Raw genomic sequence first — 21,078 nt, forward strand, 5'->3', positions numbered from 1 at the left:
CAACAAAGGAATCAGAGATACAAGAAGAATCTCTCTGAAAGAAAACAGTTCTGGCAATCTCAAAATGCCCATTTCTCTTGTCATGACAGAAATTTAAAGTTAGAGAAAAACACTGTTAGGTCACAAGAAAGTCATAACAACCGAAGAGAGAGGTTCGGTTATGAAGGTCAAAACAACCGAAAGGATACGTTCGGTTCTGAAAAATTTGACAACCGAAAGCAAAGGTTCGGTTCAGAAAACACTATCTACCGAAAGCAGAGGTTCGGTTCCGAGAGCAAAAGAGACCAAAGATCTAGGTTCGGTCCCACTAATGATCAAAAACAAAAGGGTCACTTAGAATCTCAAGCCAAGAAATCATCTCAGTCTAACTTCTCTTGTTCTTCTTCTTCTAATTCTTCTAATTCCTCTCAACCTCTTTCTAAATTCAACTCGTTTCGCACTCAAAAACCTAAATCATCAACAGATATGAAAGGAAAATCAAAGTTTTCATCAGTTGAAAAAAATCAAAATAATCCCAGAGTCCAAATACCTAAACCAGAATCCAAACCGAAAGAAACAATTCCCAATAAAATTAAGGTTTTCACCATTAAAAAGAAAGATGAAACAACGTTAATAAAAAGAACATATCTTGTTGACATCTCTATTACTATTCCTGTTCCTGTGAAAGGATCACGTGGACCCAAGAAACTTTGGATTCCTAAATTTGCTTGATTTTTGCAGGTTATCAGTGACGAGCAGTTTGACGAAGAATGGTACATTGACAGTGGCTGGTCGCGTCACATGACAAGAAGGAAGGAAGAGCTGAGGGAGTTTAGGTCTCTTTCAAACGGTGGAAATGTCAAGTTCGGGAACAACTCCTTCGGCACCATAAAAGGCTATGGAATGATTACAAATGGTGATTTTACGATTAGGAAGGTTGCATACGTTGAAGGACTACAGCACAACCTCATCAGTGTATCTCAGCTTGTTGGAGGTACCGGTCTCAAGGTCTCATTTGATGATGAGGGTTCGGAAATAATTGAAAAGAAAACGAAAAGAGTAATTCTCAAATCGGAGCGCCCTGAACCTCAAACCCATCAAAGGGAACCAGCTATCTGCCTATTATCCAAAGCACAATCTGACGAAAGCTGGCTGTGGCACCGAAGGCTCTCTCATCTCAACTTTAAGGACATCAACAAACTTGTCACTGGAGGTCATGTTCGAGGTCTTCCATTGCTCAAATTCGATTGAGAACATTTATGTGCTGCGTGTGAAATGGGGAAGCAGAGTCGTCAAAGTCACCCATCGATTGTAAACACTAAAGTTGTTGAACCATTAGAATTAATTCACATTGACTTGTGTGGTCCATCATCTATCGAAAGCATCGGCGGTAGGAAGTATATTCTTGTCATCGTTGATGATTTCTCACGTTTTACATGGGTGTTCTTTCTAAAGCATAAATCTGAATCGACTCTCAAGCTAAAGGTGTTCATCAATCAGGTTGAAGTACAGCTGAAGAAAGTCGTTTGCAACATCAGGAGCGACAATGGACTGGAGTTCAAAAATAAAGAATTCGAAGAATTCTTGGCCAACAAAGGAATCAGTCACAACTTCTCAGCTCCCTACACCCCTCAAAAAAACGGGATTGTCGAAAGACGAAACCGATCTTTGTGTGAGGCGGCCCGAACCATGCTAAGTTTTGCTTCTTTACCTTTATATTTTTGGGCTGATGCTATTGCTGCAGCTTGTTTTACGCAGAACAGGTCATATCTCAATAAGAGATTCACTCTCACTCCTTATGAGATCATCAACAACAGAAAGCCAAATGTCAAATCTTTCCATGTGTTCGGCTCACGGTGTTTCATCTTCAATTCTAAAGAACACCGTAACAAGTTTGATGTCAAAGCCGATGAAGGGATATTTCTGGGCTATTCTCTCACTTCTAAAGCGTACAGGGTATTAAACAAGCGATCAAGAAAAATAGAAGAGACTTCTTACGTGACTTTTGATGATAGCTATGTTAAAAAGCTAAAAGCCAACAAAGACGCAGTTGGAGAAATCTTTCCTCAAACAGGCCAAGTCACAGCCTCGATCGCAAATCTATTTGAGAAGTTTGTCGAGTTATTTGATGAACCAGAAAAGGCTACTCTCTCGGAAGTCAGTGCAGCAGACAATAAAGTAGATCATTTGAAGCAACTCATCGAAGATGCTGCCAAACAAATGAATGAAGGAGGATCTTGTTCCAATGAACCTCTACAGCACAATGCTTCAATCGAGGGGGAGGATCCATCTTCTTCATTACAGAAGAGTTCACATGCTGAGGGGAGGACAGTTCTCAAGCTACTCCCGAACGATCAGCAGTACCCGAAGGTGCTACAATACCCGAAAGTGCTACAACACCCGAAGGTGCTACAACACCCGAAAGTGCTACATCAACCGAAGGTGCGTCAACACCCGAAAGCTTGATACCGCCCAAAACCCCTGTAGCTCAAGAAACTCCAGACATATCTGAAAGCTTATCTGTTGAGGGGGAGAATGTTGATATGCTTTATGACGATGACAGTCAATCTAAACTAGAAGAGATGGTAAACGCTGAATTGGATCCATCTTATGATCCAAATTACCATCCTCTTGTCAAATGGACCAGAGATCATCCTGTTTCTCAGGTTGTCGGTAATGTCTCTGAAAAGGTCCTGACCCGATCACAACTAAAGGCAAAACAAACTTCCTTATTTTCAAAAGTAGAATTTTGTATGTTTAACTCATTCGTCTCAAAAGTTGAACCAAAGACAGTTAACACTGCTCTTGATCACTCCGATTGGGTTCAAGCTATGCAAGATGAACTGAATGAATTCGAAAGGAATAAAGTTTGGCGTCTAATTCCAACTCCTCCAGATGCCTCAGTTGTTGGTCTCAAATGGGTCTTCAGAAATAAGATGGACAAGGAAGGCAACGTGATACGAAAGAAAGCCCGTCTGGTAGTGAAAGGATACTGTCAGGAGGAAGGAATCGACTATGAAGAAACTTTCGCTCCTGTAGCTAGGCTGGAATCCGTTAGAATATTTCTTGCCTATGCTGCACACAAAAACTTTGAGGTCTACCAAATGGATGTCAAGTGCGGATTTCTAAATGGAGAACTTGAAGAAACGGTGTACGTGGAGCAACCTCCTGGATTCGTCAATGAAAGGTACCCCAATCACTGTTACATTTTGGACAAAGCCGTATATGGACTGAAACAAGCTCCGAGGGCCTGGTATGAAACGTTAACCAAATTTTTAAAGATGTCAAAATTCAAACAAGGTTCGGTTGACCCAACCTTCTTTCGTAAGAAGGAAGGTAACCACCTTATGATTGTTCAAATTTATGTCGATGATATCATCTTCAGCTCAACGAATCCTGGCTTAACAGCTGAATTCAGAAAGCTGATGGAGACTAAATTTGAAATGAGCTAATTAACTTTTTCCTTGGTTTAAACATTAGACAGGGACCTGAAGGCATCTTTATTAATCAGGAAGCTTACACGAAGACTCTCCTTGCAAAATTTGGCATGATGGGAGATTCAAAGGTTAAAGTTCCAATGGCGTTCGGCACTAAGCTTACTCCATCATTGGATAAGCCAGCAGTTGATATTACGCTATATCGCCAGATGATCGGTTCACTAATGTAGATCACTGCTAGCAGGCCTGATATCATGTTCTCTGTTTGTTACTGTGCTAGATTTCAGGCGAATCCACGTGAACCTCATATGCTTGCCGTGAAGAACATACTTCGTTATCTCAAGCGAACTACCTCTTTAGGCCTATGACATCCATCCAACTCAGGCTTCTTCGTTCAAGCCTACTCAGACGCAGACCTTGGAGGTTGTGGACTAGACAGGAAAAGCACCACGGGAGGCTGCCAATTCCTAGACGGGAAGTTGGTTTATTGGCAATCAAAGAAACAGACATGTGTATCTCTGTCTACCGCGGAAGCAGAATATATCGCAGCTGCCTCCTGTACCTCTCAAGTGATTTGGATCCAAAGTCAACTCCGGGATTATGGACTCAATATGAAAAAGGTCCCACTATATTGCGACTCAGAAAGTTCAATTAGGATCTGTCATAACCCAGTGCAACACTCGAAGACTAAGCACATAGCACTGAGGTATCACTTCATTAAAGATCATGTGGAAGATGGGAATGTCGAAATTCATTTTGTTCGAACCACTGATCAACTGGCTGACATCTTCACCAAAGCTCTTCCTGAAGCATCATTCAACAAAATTCTACAAGGGCTAGGTATGATGGAATCGGAGTCAGTACCAAACATTACCTCTCAAACTCAAAAGTAAGAAGCGAAATAGACCGAACGTTCGGGTTCGGGTCTTGTACTAATGTACCGAAATGAACCGAACGCTTGGGTTTGGTTGAATAATCTGCTTTTCGCTCATCAATCAAAGGTAGTTTTCTTGGTTGTAGATCTTATGTATAATTGCTCCAATTGCATTTATTTTATTATCAAAGTTATTCTCTTTTTAAAACCTATTTTCTTTGACAACCGAAATATACCGAACGTTCGGGTTCGGTTCCAAAATTTTTCTTACCCGAAATAGACCGAACGCTCGGGTTCGGTTCAAAAGTTTTTCACAACCGAAATAAACCGAACGCTCGGGTTCGGTTCCAAATTTTTTTTCCCTCTGTAATTTTTTTTCTTTTGTCTTATTTTTTATTTCATCTTTTATTTATTCATAAAAACTCCAAAAATATTTTTTTTATAAATTCAAAAACTCCAAAAATATTTTGTTCTTTATTTTCTTTTTGGCTTTAATTTTATGTGTGTGTTAGTTTATGGGGAAATTATTGAATTAGCTAAGTGTCCCTAGAAGCATGCTGCTGTATGTGTCCAAAGCCTCACCTGATTCTGAATAATAGGCCTTACTGACTTGGTATAAACAAACCTTGTCTTCCCAATTAGGCTTCCTTATTTATTCTAATCATGAGCTACCTAACTCTCTTCTCACATGAGATAAGAGTTTTCTGCTTGGTCCAATTTTTCACAGCAGAGGTACTTTGTTTTCTTACACCATATAAATTGCATTTCTCCATCACTTTCGTTTCACAAAAGTAACCCTTGAGACTCTCAGAAATTACCACTGAGGTTTATGGTTACACAATTTCTGTGTTTATGATCTTAGTTTCGTGTCACTACGATCTAAGTGAAACCCAAAATTCAATACCCAATACGAATTGACGGTGAACAATTAATTTGCTCTAGTTTTCACTAATGAATTGACGTACCTACCTCCTTGAAATCTCAAAATTTTCTTTTGTGTGATTCCTATGAAATTGTTAACACCCATAACATTTCTTCCCTTGGGATCCAGTTTTAAATTTTTGTTGAGATTTTTTTAAAATGTCCTAGCCAAATTAAATTATCTCCAACCTACTTGTTCAATAGACTACATCGGTCTCACAAGTACTTCGTTCGATTTCTGTCGTATATCAAGACTAGGAATTTTGAATCGAAGCGATAGCCACCCTAATAAGCCTAGTTAAAAGAAGCCTTTCAACACTTCTTAATAAGTGTTTGATCGTTATTCAATGGGAAACCACACAAACACTTTAAGGTCTCTCTTGACTTTGAAGGAAGAGATTCGTGTTCGGGATCATTTGTTTCGTGTCTTAATTGACATCACATATTTTCCCAAAAATTTTGCTTTATTTCTTTTCTTTTACACCCTAATCACGAAAATCTTTGATTTTTCAACATTCAGGTTCTATTAATTATAAGGCATTTTATTTGGATTGGCAGTCGATTAAAGGCTGTGGTTGATTTTAATCCACGTGGCGGTATTTTTCAAAAGATGTCGTTACAATTTAAAGGGATAAGATGAAGACTTGCTGACTCAGGCGGGAGTCTAATCGATTTGATTTCAAACGGCGCAAAAGGGAAAGCGTGCGAATTGGAACCGTCTCATCTCCAAATGGCACAGAAGGGGCGCGTGTGAATCTGAAACGGTTCATATCCAAACGGCGCTTGATGGGAGGCGTGTTGTTAGGGGTCTGACACTCTCTCTCATGCGTGATCATCGGCAACCCCAACTGTCACGCATCAGTCAGCTCCGGGAAAACCCTTCGTTTTTCGATAGAAGATTTGGGAAGATCTTTCTCTCTCCTTACTCCACAGTTCAAAAGGCAACATCCTCCACCGTTTACCTCTTTACTGCAATTAAAATTCCCGGAGTGCAAGAAATCCCTGAATCTTCATTGTTCATCATCTTCTCCACTTTCTTCAAGCAATGGCAGATTCATCTTCTGTTCACGCAACATCCCACATACTACCCATTCGCCCACAACAAAGCCTAATCATCGATTTATCCCCTCATGTTTACGATGCCTTCATGTTCCCCATTATCGAGTGTTTGAAGTTTTCGCCGATTGCTCCTGCACTTACAAGAGCTGAATCCGTTCCGATGGAGTTCTTGTCACAGATCTTTGCGACTGCTCACTACGACAAGGTCGTTGACAAAATCTTCTTTGATATTTTTCAGCACAAGGCCTCAATTTCAAAGCAAAGATTTTGCTTGTTGTTAGGGTTTGAACCTGATTCCTCGAGGGTTAACCCTGAAACGATTCCAATGGGGCATTTGTTCAACATGTTTTACAACATGGGTTATACGGAGGTGCTTACTACGGTCACGAAGTTCAAGAAGTCGTGCCTACTGCCACAGTGGAACAAGATGTTCACTGTTCTATTCAAAGGGTTATCTGAAAGAAGTGTTGGATCTGATGGTGCCAGTTGGTTGTTTTTGTCCATAATGTATGGTGTCTACAATGGCATCAACATGGATTATGGGTCTGTTCTGTGGCAACAACTCATCCAGAGTCTCTCCTCTACATCCAGGCATTCTGAAATTTCATACGCTAGGTTCTGGACTCTGATCACGAAATGGGTGATGGACAAGTACCACGTTCCCATTGTTGCTGGTGCTCCAATGTCTTTGATTGGTACCTTTCATACCACGAAGATCATTGTATCGGACGCTTCAAAGTTTCCATTCAACGGTTCAATTTCGGAAACTATGTATGGCGATGTTCCTGCTGATAGCCGGATTATCCAGACGTACAAAGGATTCAAGCGTTCTGGTCCGAGGGATCTCACTCCGGAGATGTTGAAGTCCATTCATGACGCCGACAAGCCTGCTCCAAGAGGCAAGAAGGCTGATAAAGGGAAACAGGTCGCGAAAGGGGCTAAAGGCCCTTCTCCAAAGAAGAGGAAACCAACCAAGGCTGCTCGATCTCCGTAGCAAAAGCGCTGAAAAACTCAGCCGAAGCAAAAGCTGATCATCGCTTCCTCCTCAAGCGAGTCTGAGGGTGAGAGTTCGGATTCTGACGATTCTCCACGAGGCAACACTCCACCCAGATCTCCTACCCCAGAAGTTCATGCCTCTACTTCTCCATTAACTCTCCACCTAAAACCATTCCTATTTCTATTCCCCCCATAACTTCCACTACTTCAATACCACCCACTTCCATCCCAATACCAACACCAATATTCACCGAAGCAACCACAACATCCACTGCAAATGTTCGAGCCAACGTATCTGATACAGGGGTTCATACTGATGCACCCGAAACCACCCCAGCACCCGAAACCACAAAAGCATCCGAACATACACCTATACCCGAAACAACCCAACCTGAACCTACCCATACTACTACTCCACCAGGTTCACCACCCCCACCTTCTCCTGGTCATGTTTCAGAGGGTGAAGAACCATTCCTTGGCGGGGAAGATATGATGTTTGACTCAGTATACTATAGTCCGTTTCAAATCCAGAGTGATGACGATGACGACGCTCCTGTCACAAAACGACATCTCAAGGAGCTCCATGACAAAGTTGATTTACTCATTGCTTCCTCTTCCACTTCTCAGTCATCCCTTTCTGAAGATGCAGTTCAAAAGATTGTTGATGCTTTCTCAAAGGCTCAGCAAGATTCCATTGCTTCTGCAACCTCCGCCATCGACGCCTCAACAAAAGCTTGTCAGGATGCGACCGAAAAAGTCGATAAACTATTTTCTGATGCCTCTGTCCTGTTACAGTCTTTACAGGAGAGTGCAAATGTTGCTAAGACTACGTTGGAACCAATTGTTCAACAGCTGACAACGTCTGTCTCAACTGAGTTGAAGTCATTCGCTTCTTTTCGTCAACTGCTTTCAGACGATAACTCAGCCTTTCGCACAACCATTGACGAGCGTCTCTCGAAGCTCCAAGAAGATTTGGCTGCTGAGAACTCTCTTATGGATGTTCTTGCCAAAAAGACGACTGCTCTAAAGTTCAAGAGTGTTCAACTCTCCCACTCTCAACAGGAGATTGACTCTCTTCGGTCCGAAAGGGAGGTGATAAAGACGTGTGTTTCGGATGTCCACTCTGCCATCTCAAACATCCTCGAAGCACATGATCCTATCCTTAACTATTCTGTGAGGCGTACCCTTGCAGAGAAGCTCGCTCTCGCCCTTGCCCTACTAAGCAAAATCGAAGGGCTACTTGATTTCGTGTCCATTCCGAAACAAGGGGGAGAGAAGGAATCTGTATCCCAACCACCTCATTCCTCAAAGGCAACTCACACTACCGAACCTCCTCCAGTACGCCAAGCCTTCGGTTCGGGTGTGAAAGACAAAGGCAAAAATATTGCTGAGGAAGAAGAGGAAGACGACAAAGAAACAATTGCCGACTTGTTGAAGCGTAGAAGTCGACGCAATGAGGCTGATGTCAGTGCTCGTGTGGCAAAAGAGGATGAAGAAGCTGAACGAAAACAGAAGGAAGCCCACGACCTTCTTGAGAGTAGGAAAACTCTTTTTCCTGCCTAGACTCTCGAGAGGATGATTAAAGAAGCCATTGACACACCGAGTATCTTATGGCTGGAACCTGTAATCTCTTTTGATTGTTCCAATACTATCGACTCTCAGTTTGACATGCCACTGACCCGAAAGGTGTTCATCTTTCATGCCTTCTCCAACGTTGCAGAGTTCCCTCATCCTCATCCACAGGTTGATCGGGACTTAATCAATTTCTATCTGAAGGCTGCTCAACCTCAGTATCAGACTTGGAGCGCTCAGAAGATTATCAACGTTCGGGTCTTGAAGCCATATACTGAAGGGAACTTCATTAACATTAGGTTCAAGGTACTTCGGGGATCTGCCAAAACTGAACATGCCATTTCCCTTGCAGATCTTCCGAACCTCAATCCCCATGATTGGATAATCTTGCACAACATCCTTCTAACCAACGAAGCTGAATATGGTCCGATCATCGACCATCTCAAGAGGATGCTGGTGTGCTACATCATGGAAGTTGCGCTGATGGATCAGGAGATAGCATGCGTATTTAAGAAGAAACCAACAATATCTCCTGTTGGCTCTGCCAGTGATCTAAACCAAATGCAGATGGGCAAAATTGACTCAAGAAGGAATTCAGTCATGTTCACCAGAAACGAAGGACAAAAATGTCTTTTCGCCTTCGCTGACAAACACCTTTACACCACTGCCTGCTTAGAGCATGTTTTGGGGATCATCCACAGATGCAAGCAAAACTCAGTGGATGATGTCAAGTACTTCGATGACATGATACAATGGTACATTCGGTTCAGACAGACTATTCTCGCTCTTATCACATGTTTGTTTGATACTGTAAAGAAGACACCCGCTGCTGGCCCGAAGAAGAAGTAGTCTCGCTCCAATTTGACGCAAAGGGGGAGATTGTTGGGTCGTGTTTTGTATTATGTGTTGCGTCTATTGGGCTCGTTAGCTAGTCCATTTTTGTATCTCCGGTATGGGCCTGTCCATCCGTGAGTTTAGTAAGGTTGTATATAAATATAGGTGCTTGCATGCATCTTTGGTTAACGAGAGTGACGATAGAATAGATTGATCAGAGAAGTTTTAATTATCGTTCTTGTAACCCTAAATCCTCTACAGCGGAAGTTCTTAGTCGAGCTCTGCTGAGGATTATTCGATCTAATCATTCGACATATTTTGATCCATACTTGTCTTATTTACTGTTTTGTGTTCATCGTAATACCTGTTACAAAGATCTAATCGATCTTCAAGTTTGTTTAATAACTTATCAATTAGGGCTTGTTGTAGGATCCCATGGAAATGACATTGAGGAATTAAGAACAATGAACATGAGTCAAACGATAAGAAAATCAACACAAGGTGTAAATAATTATGTTTCAGCTCAATCAGTCTGGAAGGTAATCTCAATAGTACAAATATGGAAATGTAAGAACTCTCTCTTTCTAACACTTAAGGCTAAAACACTATTTATAGTAGCTCCCTTAGCATACTCAAAATACATAGTGACTAATGCCTAAAGTACAACTTCAATGTTCACACTAAAATAGATAGATATATCAAAGTTTCTTCACCTTCGATATAGACAAATCAACTTCTCTATCTATTTCTCCCAGCTCTTCTAAATAAGAAATGCCACATCATCAGATTCAATGTTTCTTGACTCAACACTTATTCCCTTTATGTTCTCTATTGTCTACCCATAGCCTCTTTGTGATCTTCCAAGACTTTAATCAATTGGTCTTCTTCAAAATCTTTCAATTGAGAGGAAATGATCACCGAAACAGTCTCGTCTTTACCTAGATAAGAAGACTTCAAGTGGCTAGGTAAGACTTTCAATTCAAGTGCGCGTGGGTGGATAATGGAAAGGGGTTTCTTGTTCGATGAATGTGGCAAGGCAACTTGAGATACATCTTTCTTTGTTGACTTTCAAAATTCCAAAGTGTTCACAATCTCTTCAACTTTGGATTCCAATGTGTACATGTCCAACTTTTCCTTCAAACGCTCACAAACAAGGCTCATTTTGAGTACTATCTTCAAAATATATCCATGAGAGATATCAAACACTTCTTGGGTTAGTGGCTCAATCACATAACTCGATACCTTGCTGATACCATTAGAAAACCAAACCTCTAAGCATTCATTGTTGTTGAACCCTCCACTTGAAAACAAAGGCGACTCCCAACACGAGTCTCAGCTAAATAACCGTTGTAGTGGAACATGAACAATGTCAACATATTCCACAAACACCCCTTTAACAAGTTCGAAATCATGGCATCTTATAAAGAAAAATCGATAGACCGCTTGGAAACCCACAACTATCGACAAACAACCCAATAACTTTAGAGTACTGAATTGCAATGACTATATTTCTCTCCCTAACTGTAAGACCCAACTTCTAGTGAGAACCGTGCAACTGGGAACACTCAAAACTCCAACTGCAGACCAACTCCTTCAATATACTTTCCAGAACCGGGAACCCATCAGTTCTAAACTTCAGAAACCATACTCTATTACTGATGATCATCCACTTGCTATACCTACCCCTAGTATCTGACTAGGAACACCACCAAAACATGCAGAGAGAATACTCAAAATATACCAATCGCGAATTTCGCCCAATCCCAAATCCGAAAATTGTGCCTAAAAAACTTAAATAAACACTTGACTTCCTGACTAGTCATTACCAACCTATTGCCCCCCACGAGCATAATGATGACCCATTCAAGAATTTCACGTTGCACCCGAATCCCTTATCAGCTCAGGTCTACCTCCACCTGACAAATCACTCGAGACATTCACAACGAACTTCATAACTCAAGATTCCATAACCGATACCCAACATTGGTAACCGAACTCCTAATAAACAGCCCACAAATAAACAAGGTTCTTAAGGCAAACACTTCGCAAGATACTTTTGATGCAAAACTATTACTTCCCAAAAAGCTTTCTTCCCACATGATCCAAACCAGCTGGTCACTTAGTCTCCCAACTCTCACAATGCACTAACACCCAAACATGACAAGAAAAATAACGATCCAAGACTGAAGAGTATCAATAGAATGACTACCAGATCTCCCATATGAATCATATGGCCACTGGTTCATGATATATCGTGACACCTTCTAAACATTAAACGATAAGTTCACGGTATTATGCCACTCTTGCTGTCACCCCATCATTTGCCTGAAGACTCATGACTGGCAGCACAGGGGCATAAATATACCTAACCATCAATCCAACAATTTGAAGGAACCCAATCAGCATCCCTCTCAATGCCAACCGAACACAATACAAGCCATACCCTTATATCACACACAATTCCTTTAACAGTGCAGGCTGCTACCAAGACAAAATAAAGCGAAAACATGGTTGCATACAACTATAGCATGAGATAGGTGGTTGCACTTTTGTTCCAATTTAAGGGCTACAAACCAATTAAGTACCATTCCAATTGTTGGATTGGGTGTCTAAACCCATAACTATAATTGGTATGTACTTGAACCAATAGTAGCATGGTCCATTTGGGTTGCATTCACCAGAACAATCTGATAGGATGGATATTTGAGAAAGAGGTTATTTATGATTTACTAATATATTATAAGTATAATATATTAATTGAGAAATCATATTATTTGATTAGTATTGATAAAGAATTAATTTGGAATTAATTTAGTGATCAAAAGAGACTAATTAAATTAACGGGGACTGATTATGTAAATTAGTGATAGATATGGTTTGGGCTATTGATCCATGATGGAATAAGTTTATGTGAGAGTCCATGAAGAGTTATTCCATATGAGTTATGGATCATAAGCCTAAGTGTAAGAATTAGGGTTACATATGACTCTTGGAATTCTAACACTATATATGTAACCCCTTAGACCCAAAATCGGATACATAAGTGATATAACAAGAATATAACCAATTTTAGGGTGTTCCTAACCTCTCTCTCAAGTTCTCAAATTGTTGGTGGTGTTTTGTGAAGCATTTGAGGCAGCACGCTTGAGGTGCTAAGCTCTTAAAGGCCAAGTAATACAGGCTACATTAAGAGGTAATCATCTAACTAGTTTTTTATGATTCATATCAAGTTGTATGCTAGATAGGCTTCATGCTTTGGAATTTGCATGTATAACTAGAGAAAACTTAGATCTAAAGCATTAGTGTTGTATGTGTACCATAGGGATGTTATAGTGCTCTAAACCCTTCACCAATGACTCGAGCCAAGTGTTTTCATGTTATCTTACTAAGCCTACATATATCCCCAAGGGAAACACATAACCAACCCAAAATCTACTCCTTCCTCACAACCTTACCCATAGGGTTTGGTACCAGTAGATCTATCCAAAATGACGAATCTCAACTACTAACAGAAATATCCTCATGAATGGCTGAAAGAAAGTTCCCACACCATGATTGAAATCGAATAGATCCTACCAATACGTTTCTAACTCGATAAAAATTTTAAAACTATCAAAAATGCTGGAAAACCCTAATTGGGTTGATCCAAATACCAAACCTACCGACGCGACATGCCAAAAATGGATTATACACAGATCCCAAGCCACGCCTAAAAAAACTAAACAATATTGTCTTAACATCCAAACTTCCAATAACCAAGGACATCATCCAAACTCGAACCTGCTATGAACAATAGTTTCACAACAAACCATTGAGGGTACCCATATAAAAGTGCCAAAATGTACCATGTACATATTTTGGAAATAGGTCGATGCATCCATTGAACTCCAAGTGATACAACTCGAAGCTTTCGAAGAACCCCTACTACTGATGATGACAAAAATGCCAATGATTGAGAGTGCATTGACAACTAATCCATTGATCTAATACTCTACTGGAGAAAGCCCATGATGGACTAAACATAACAAACTCTGAACTGATTGACCGATCAACAACTGCCCATACAAACCTATAGATAACAATCTATACAAAAAGTTGACAAATCCCTCTACAATCGATACTCAATATGAGGGACCCAAGCGCCTCTTGACCTATTCATCGACATTCCCTAAAAGAATCATTGGCTACAAAGAGTTCCTTGTCCAACAACTTCTTGCCTTAAGGACGACTCTTGTATTCCTGAACACATATATCTGATGGCATCTTGCATTGCACCCCCTTCTTAACCAAATCTTTAACAAATGTTTCGCATACCTGAATCGCAAATCCCTATGACTCATTCTTCTGAAACCATAACTCAAACAAATCGATGATTCTCTAAGTCGAATATCCCACTCTCGCTCAGTTAAGGTTCAAGCTACCACCAACTGACATTGAAAACATATCAAAACTCAAACTGGCTCACCCAGATACATAGCATCCCTGACACTTGGAATATACAACACTACACAAGATGATCATCTAGATAAAGACCAAGCAAACATAAAGATATTACGAATCTCAGATGGAGACCTCAAGAACTCTCTAATCGTCAATTCATCGTGAGAATCATTCATAAATACAAAAGGTATCATTCTTATAGTCAGGATACATCAGAGATAACATAAGTTGTCATTCCCGATTCACTTCCCTAATCACCTGAAACCATCAGCTAACACTTGACCTGGCTATATCCAAAGAAAGCATACGCTTTATCTTATCACAAGGAAACCATACCACAAGAATCCTCTTGTGCATTTCCACACTTCCATATGTTGGGTTTTGAGCATTCTAACACTTCCTAAGTGTACATGCAACCCTAAATACCTTGGATCTATGTTTTCTCTATTATACATGCAAATAAGAACACCCAAGGTATTATCCTAATCTAGCATACAAAAACTATGAATGTAACAAGATAGAATACATACCTCTTGATGTAGCTTGATGTCTTCAAGCTTTAAGAGCTTAGCCCCAATAGTGTGGAAGCCTCAAGTGGAATCACAAATCACCAAGACACCTTGGAATACTTTAGAGAATATGATTACTTGGTTCTCTCTAGTGAAATTGGCTAGCCCTTCTTTAGTGTATCCACACTAGTGCCAATTTCACCAACCAAAGACATCTTTATATAGTATGGAGGATTAGGGTTAAACCCTAATACCCATGACCTTTCATTTCCTAGGATCCATGGGTTAAACACTCCATGGACTATCCATGAAAGCTTAGCCCAACCTAAATGAACTTGGCCCATTCCATATATATAAGAGTCCATATTTAATTAGTTCCTTTTGATCACTTAATTAATTATGAATTAATTCTTGATCAATACTAATTAAATAATATGATTCCATATTAATATATTAGAACTTATAACATATTAATATTAATCATAAACATACTATTCTCAAAAGATTATCCATATAAATTATGTCGGTGAAGTGCAACCCAAATGGACCATGCCGGGTCGGGTCAAGTACATACCAAATATAGTTATGGACTTAGACATTAATCCAACAGTCTCCCACTTGGATAAGTCTAAAACTATTATTGCGTATGACTTCAAACCTAACTGGCAATCGTAGCTCTTAAAGTTGCTGTCGAACTCTGACCTTGTAGATGAACTCTGACCTTTGTCAGTGACTTGTCCATTAGATAAGGGATCATATATTCCTCCATTCTAGATATCATATGGACTGAGACATGGATTATAATCATTCTCTCTGTCCATTTGTTGTTTCCCGATTTCCGATTTATGACAACTGACTAATTGAACAAATCAAATCAGTCCTGGCCCGGCCGAGCACTTCCATTTGTCATCATCAAATCATCGAGGGGCCCACAGATATCGCTTTTATCCCGAAGGTAAAAGGAACGGATAAACTTCGACTCATATGGCTTGTTCTACTACTTGTTGAATCATACACAAAGGCACGTTTTATAGCACCGAGTTACCAAATGCGTTTTCGTGCAATCAATGTACAACCAACTCATAGTTACAACTCATATCTCTAGGTTTGAAGAATATAAGATATTATCGTCTCATGATCACTCGTGATAAAATCCATGAAGTGATTCCAATGAGCGTGGGTTGAATCCAATACTCAGAACTTATGAGCACTCATGAGTGTTGTAGCCCTTTGTCCAACACCTTAGACCTCTACAAGCCAACCCATGACAGTCTTAATTCATATCTACTTCCAACATATGACCGACTGTGGATGGTTTGAATAACTTAGTCATTCCGGAAGAATAACCTAGTTTATTCGGGAAGTCAAAACATGCAAAGTGAAACACAATAATAATTGAATCCAATATGGTATCAACTCTTTGAACATAAATAAAACACCTTTTATTTATCACCATATGATTACACATTATTCATTGTATACTGTTTCAGCTATCAACTTTATTCTTGAATTTAAAACAATAGTTGTCCCATGCTCCAAGCATGTACACTATGTTTTCTTAAACACTAGTCATGCCACACACCAAGTATGCATACTATGTTTGTCTATGATCCTTACTTTGTGAACTAGATCAATTGAACATAACTTCAATGATTCTCTTTTCACACTCCCAAATCCTTACCGCAAATGCAAGAATTCCAAATTCATGCCATTTACTGAAATCTGTTAGATTCTAAACTTATATGCATTGATCCTCTCGTAATGATTATGCACAAAGTCATAAAGACTTGGCAACAATCATTACAGAGTATTCCAAAGGAGATCAACTCCTTGGAAATATCCTTCTTGCATTAAGTTTCCTTAATCTTACACAGATTGAAAATTCTAACTTTGAAACATTTCCAGATTCCATTTTGACTATCACTTCTGAACAAGAGTTGCCTCCTTACAGATTATGTCAATATGGTCCTTCCAGAATTATCACTATACTTCCAATTGTCCTTGAGTAACCAATCTTTGGTAAACCTTAGATTGTCCTTGACAATTGTTTAATCTTTTTAGTCATATCCAGTTCTAAACCTTTTCCCTTCTTAATGCCCCAGGCATTTGGAAAATTTTAGAACGGATGAATATAGCACATGTAATCGATCCTATATCCGAGGCATATGGGACACGATTCATGATGTCTTACATAAAGACTAAACCAGTCTTTTGCTATAATATTTCCATTTCAATTTGCCAAGTTCTCATAATTCAGATTATGAAAAGGGATGTCGTAATCATAATCGAATTTTAGAACGCAAATAATGGACCCATATACAGAATTTCCTTATGTTGAGCCATTCCAACATGAAATTCATATATATCCTTGACTAAATGATTAAAACCTCACGATCTAAGCTTATAGATTTGAGATGAAGCATAATTTCCTCTCCCTTAATTATAGCAAAACAACTTTTTCCCAATTGAAACTTTTGTTTTCTATAATTAACATTGCTAACTTGCAATACTTATCATAATTATCATGCTCCCACTAACATGATGATTATTAGCATAACACTTATGCTCCCACTAGCTTTGACATGTACTCAGAAATCAGCTGGACAGTCTGAAATTTAGATTCATACACCCTTTCCGTAGATAGCTCACTTGTGTGTCTAAGCAATTTCAAGAACCATGAAAAGGGATACCGTAATCATAGTCTCAATTGCTTAGGCATTTGCCATTTCTCACAAGTCCATGTTAGTGTGCCGGTTAACCACACGCGCTCCACTAACGACTTTTGAAAATGCAAATAACACAATTGATATCTTCGTAAAATCTACTTAGTGAAAGCGTTTCCTCACCATCATTTTCATGAATCGGAGAGAAACCTTATGACACTTAGATTTATATGGTGTATGAGTTCCTACCCATATGAATTTGTCAAACCATAATCACAAGACAAAGATACTGACAAATCCAAAACCATATGGATTGAACTCAATCTTAACTTCTTGCCACCTGGCAGCTCAAGGGCATGCCATTGCTTCCAAGTTGTTATGCAACAAACTGAGAACTCTAAGAACTCATATGCAAAGCCAACTTTAACTGGAATGGGCACAGATATGTCAACACGATAGGTTATAAACCTCAAGTCGTGTGCTAGTGAAGAATTTCAGGTTTTATTCTTGATTATTTCTTGAGACTTTCAAGACCTTTAAGACTCCCACTGTCCTCTTGACATATAAGACTCCCTTGTCAAACATCCAAGAGATAGTGCGGATTCTAATCAAGAAAAACACTTTACCCAATTGGCCTAAGTTGGTCTTTGTTTTATCCAAAACATCACAACTTACCAATTTCAAATGTACACGAGTAGAAAACTTTTACTCTTACATTTGACAAGTGTTTTAAACCTTCTTTAAGACATGTCACTCAAATGACAATCTTGGAGTATGACTCTAAGACTTGTATTGGAACGAAGTATGACTCATCTTCTTGATTTAACCATTTCAACAATTCAAGTTACTCTTCTTAGTCATAAGAATGCACTAAGATTTCCTTAGAGAACTAATTTTGATATGGTTTCTTAATCATTAAGATGATCACAAAAACTGATACTAAAGTACTCTCCCATCTTTTCAGATTTGAGAAACTTTTATCCTTCTGCCTAATTTGATTCTTCTTATTCGCTCTGCCTTACATTGGAACCTTTTCCAATGTCTCAGAGTTACACTTAAGCATGTAAGTATAATCATATTTACTGAGCTTTTGTAAACTATGACGAATAATCTTATCGATCTTTTGTGGTGGACTTAATCAGTGCACAAGACTGTGTACTCGATCCTTTAGTCATTCACTTGACTCACACATCCATGTGAACCAGTAATTAGTCTTAATTTTTCCAAAACTTGAAAGTTCTCATTCATCATGCTATATAACTTGCATGATTCCAAGTCCCGGTCCAAATGAAACTTGGGTGATGAGAATCTTTCCTTATTTGGTAAATATAGACATTACCACAAATGAAAGAATCAACTTCATATTTCCACTCTTGCTCTTAATGGAATCATATAAGCAACCATTTTTCCTCAAAAGCCATTGTAAGGATATATTTAAAATAAATAAAATCAAAAAAAATTTCTTTTATTTTAAAACTTTGCGGAAAAACTTATCCTTACAATCCATATGAAAACTTGTTGTTATCTATTCCTAAGCAATATCTCATAACTCCTAAGAAGTTGCTCAAGAATCCGATCTTCAAACTATACGATAGAAATCCATCTACGCCATCAGATTCAGCATATTCTTTCTTTAAGTTTCTTCACTTTTCTTTGATTCTTAAAACATCACCATGTGACCCAGTCACATCATGTATCAGGAATCTCAGAATAGAAACTTAGCAGAGTTAGATAGTGGACTTTACCTGAAGTAGAGTCAAACTTATTGACTTTAACCTCCTTAGGTAAATTTGGCAGCTTCGCAACCAATGCCCCTTTCTTTGGCAATATAAACATATGGACCCTTTGATAAAGGTGCACAGGACTATCACAGACTTAGTTTTTCTCTTTACCATTTGGTCAACCGAGTTGACTATGGCCGATCCCTTTCCATTGGGAAGAGAATGCTTTTCTGGATATCCTGTGTCACTATTGTCAATGTCCATCAAGTTTTAAGGAAGTTGATCTTAACAAATAGATAAGATCATTAAGGGTCTTGTCATAGTCTGTTTCATAGGTGTCCCAAAGGAACTCACTATGTGACTCAGAAAGTGATTGAACCACCAACTTTCTCAAGACTTTGACACCCAACTCTCCCGGCTTGTCAATATGTGACTACATCTCCAAGATGTGTTCACACCTAGACCTTGCCTTGCCAATAGGGCTTGAGTGACCTTAAACTTTTCAAGAACTTGTGGGTTGGGGAGAATAATTGGAGGAGGTGAAAGAAGTATGATTTCCAAAGGACATCATCTTCATTTAGGAAACCTTGTTTCACTAGATTTGGGAAGATCATAGGTGTCTATTACAGACATCTTTTGGGAGATATTCAAGATAGTTGATTTAAAGTCCTTAATATGACACCCAATATGAAATATTAAGGCTAGGACCCAACAAACTATTTTATAACTTAGAAGAGGTATGCCGTAATCCAAGCTATAAAATATTTGAAGGTAGGTGAATGACGATTCACCAATTTCCACCAAGATAAACGAAATGTATTATTAGGTTTTAATTGGTTTTGAAACTCCTAGATCTTTGAGATTCATTGAACTTTTCAAAGGCATGTTTCAATCTCGAGTGTGCCCTTCAGGTTTTGTGACTGGGATGCCGAGGATCACAAAACAAGGTGTGAAGTAACCATGCAAATCACTTGGTACCCTTAATAAATTACCCCTCAATCGATGTGCCGGTTAACCACACACGCTCCATCGATACTATGATAAATATTAAGTCACCCTTTACCTACCTTGTTAAGTACAAGTTAGTGTGCCGGTTAACCACACACGCTCCACTAACGACTTAGACAAAGTGTAAAGTGTAATTTCATGGATTAGCACCTTATTCACATTTTTCCTAAGTAACTAAGATTGGGTATTATTAAGAGTTTAGTTACTTAGTATTATCATTAATACTTTTAATGAAGGGAGAATTCTAGTCCTGTCAAACCCGTTCGGCTAACGACCCTCCACCAGTCAAGCAAGCGGTGGGTGAGAGTGGACACCCATTAAGTTGCCATTTTATAGGCAACAACCTTATACCCACCTTATAGACCGGCTTCGTGAATGAGGCGTACTAGCGGTAAGACTGACTTTACTCTTATACATATATATATTATTAACTTATAATATTATAAAGTATAAGGGTTGAATTTTAACTTTTAAAATTCTAAGGGCTAACTTGGAATTAAAGTATTCATAAGTGAAAACTTTACAAATTCCAAAACTTGAGGGCAAGTTTTGAAACTATTCAAAACTAATTAATTCCATAACTTATGTGTTTAAAGTAGTTTTAATCCAAAAACTCTTCAAGTTCCATAACTTGAGGACAAGTTATGGAAGACTTTAAACTAATAAAAGAATTAACTTTTCTTTATTTTATAACTTATGGAATTAATTAAGGTTACACCTTTATTTTATTTTATTAAATGAAGAGACTCTTGGTCCTCCATAACTTGAGGACAAGTTATGGAGTCATAAAACCATTTAATTAGAACTAGACTCTTCATTTTTGTAACCTTTGCCAATTTTTATGAGTTTTATGATTCTTAAATGTGACTTTTCATATAGCTTGATGACAAGTTACAAAAACACATTTTAGAATCAATTCTTAGATTAATTTGGATTAAAACCAACTATCACATAATTTTATTCATTAATCCAAATTCACTCATAAAACAAGCTAACACAAAAAACTTTTGGTGATCCATAACTTATTCTTAAGTTATGGAATCCTTTAAAACATTAACACCAAAT

Source organism: Lactuca sativa, chromosome 3 (genome assembly GCF_002870075.4).
Source record: "Lactuca sativa cultivar Salinas chromosome 3, Lsat_Salinas_v11, whole genome shotgun sequence".
NCBI lineage: Eukaryota > Viridiplantae > Streptophyta > Magnoliopsida > Asterales > Asteraceae > Lactuca > Lactuca sativa.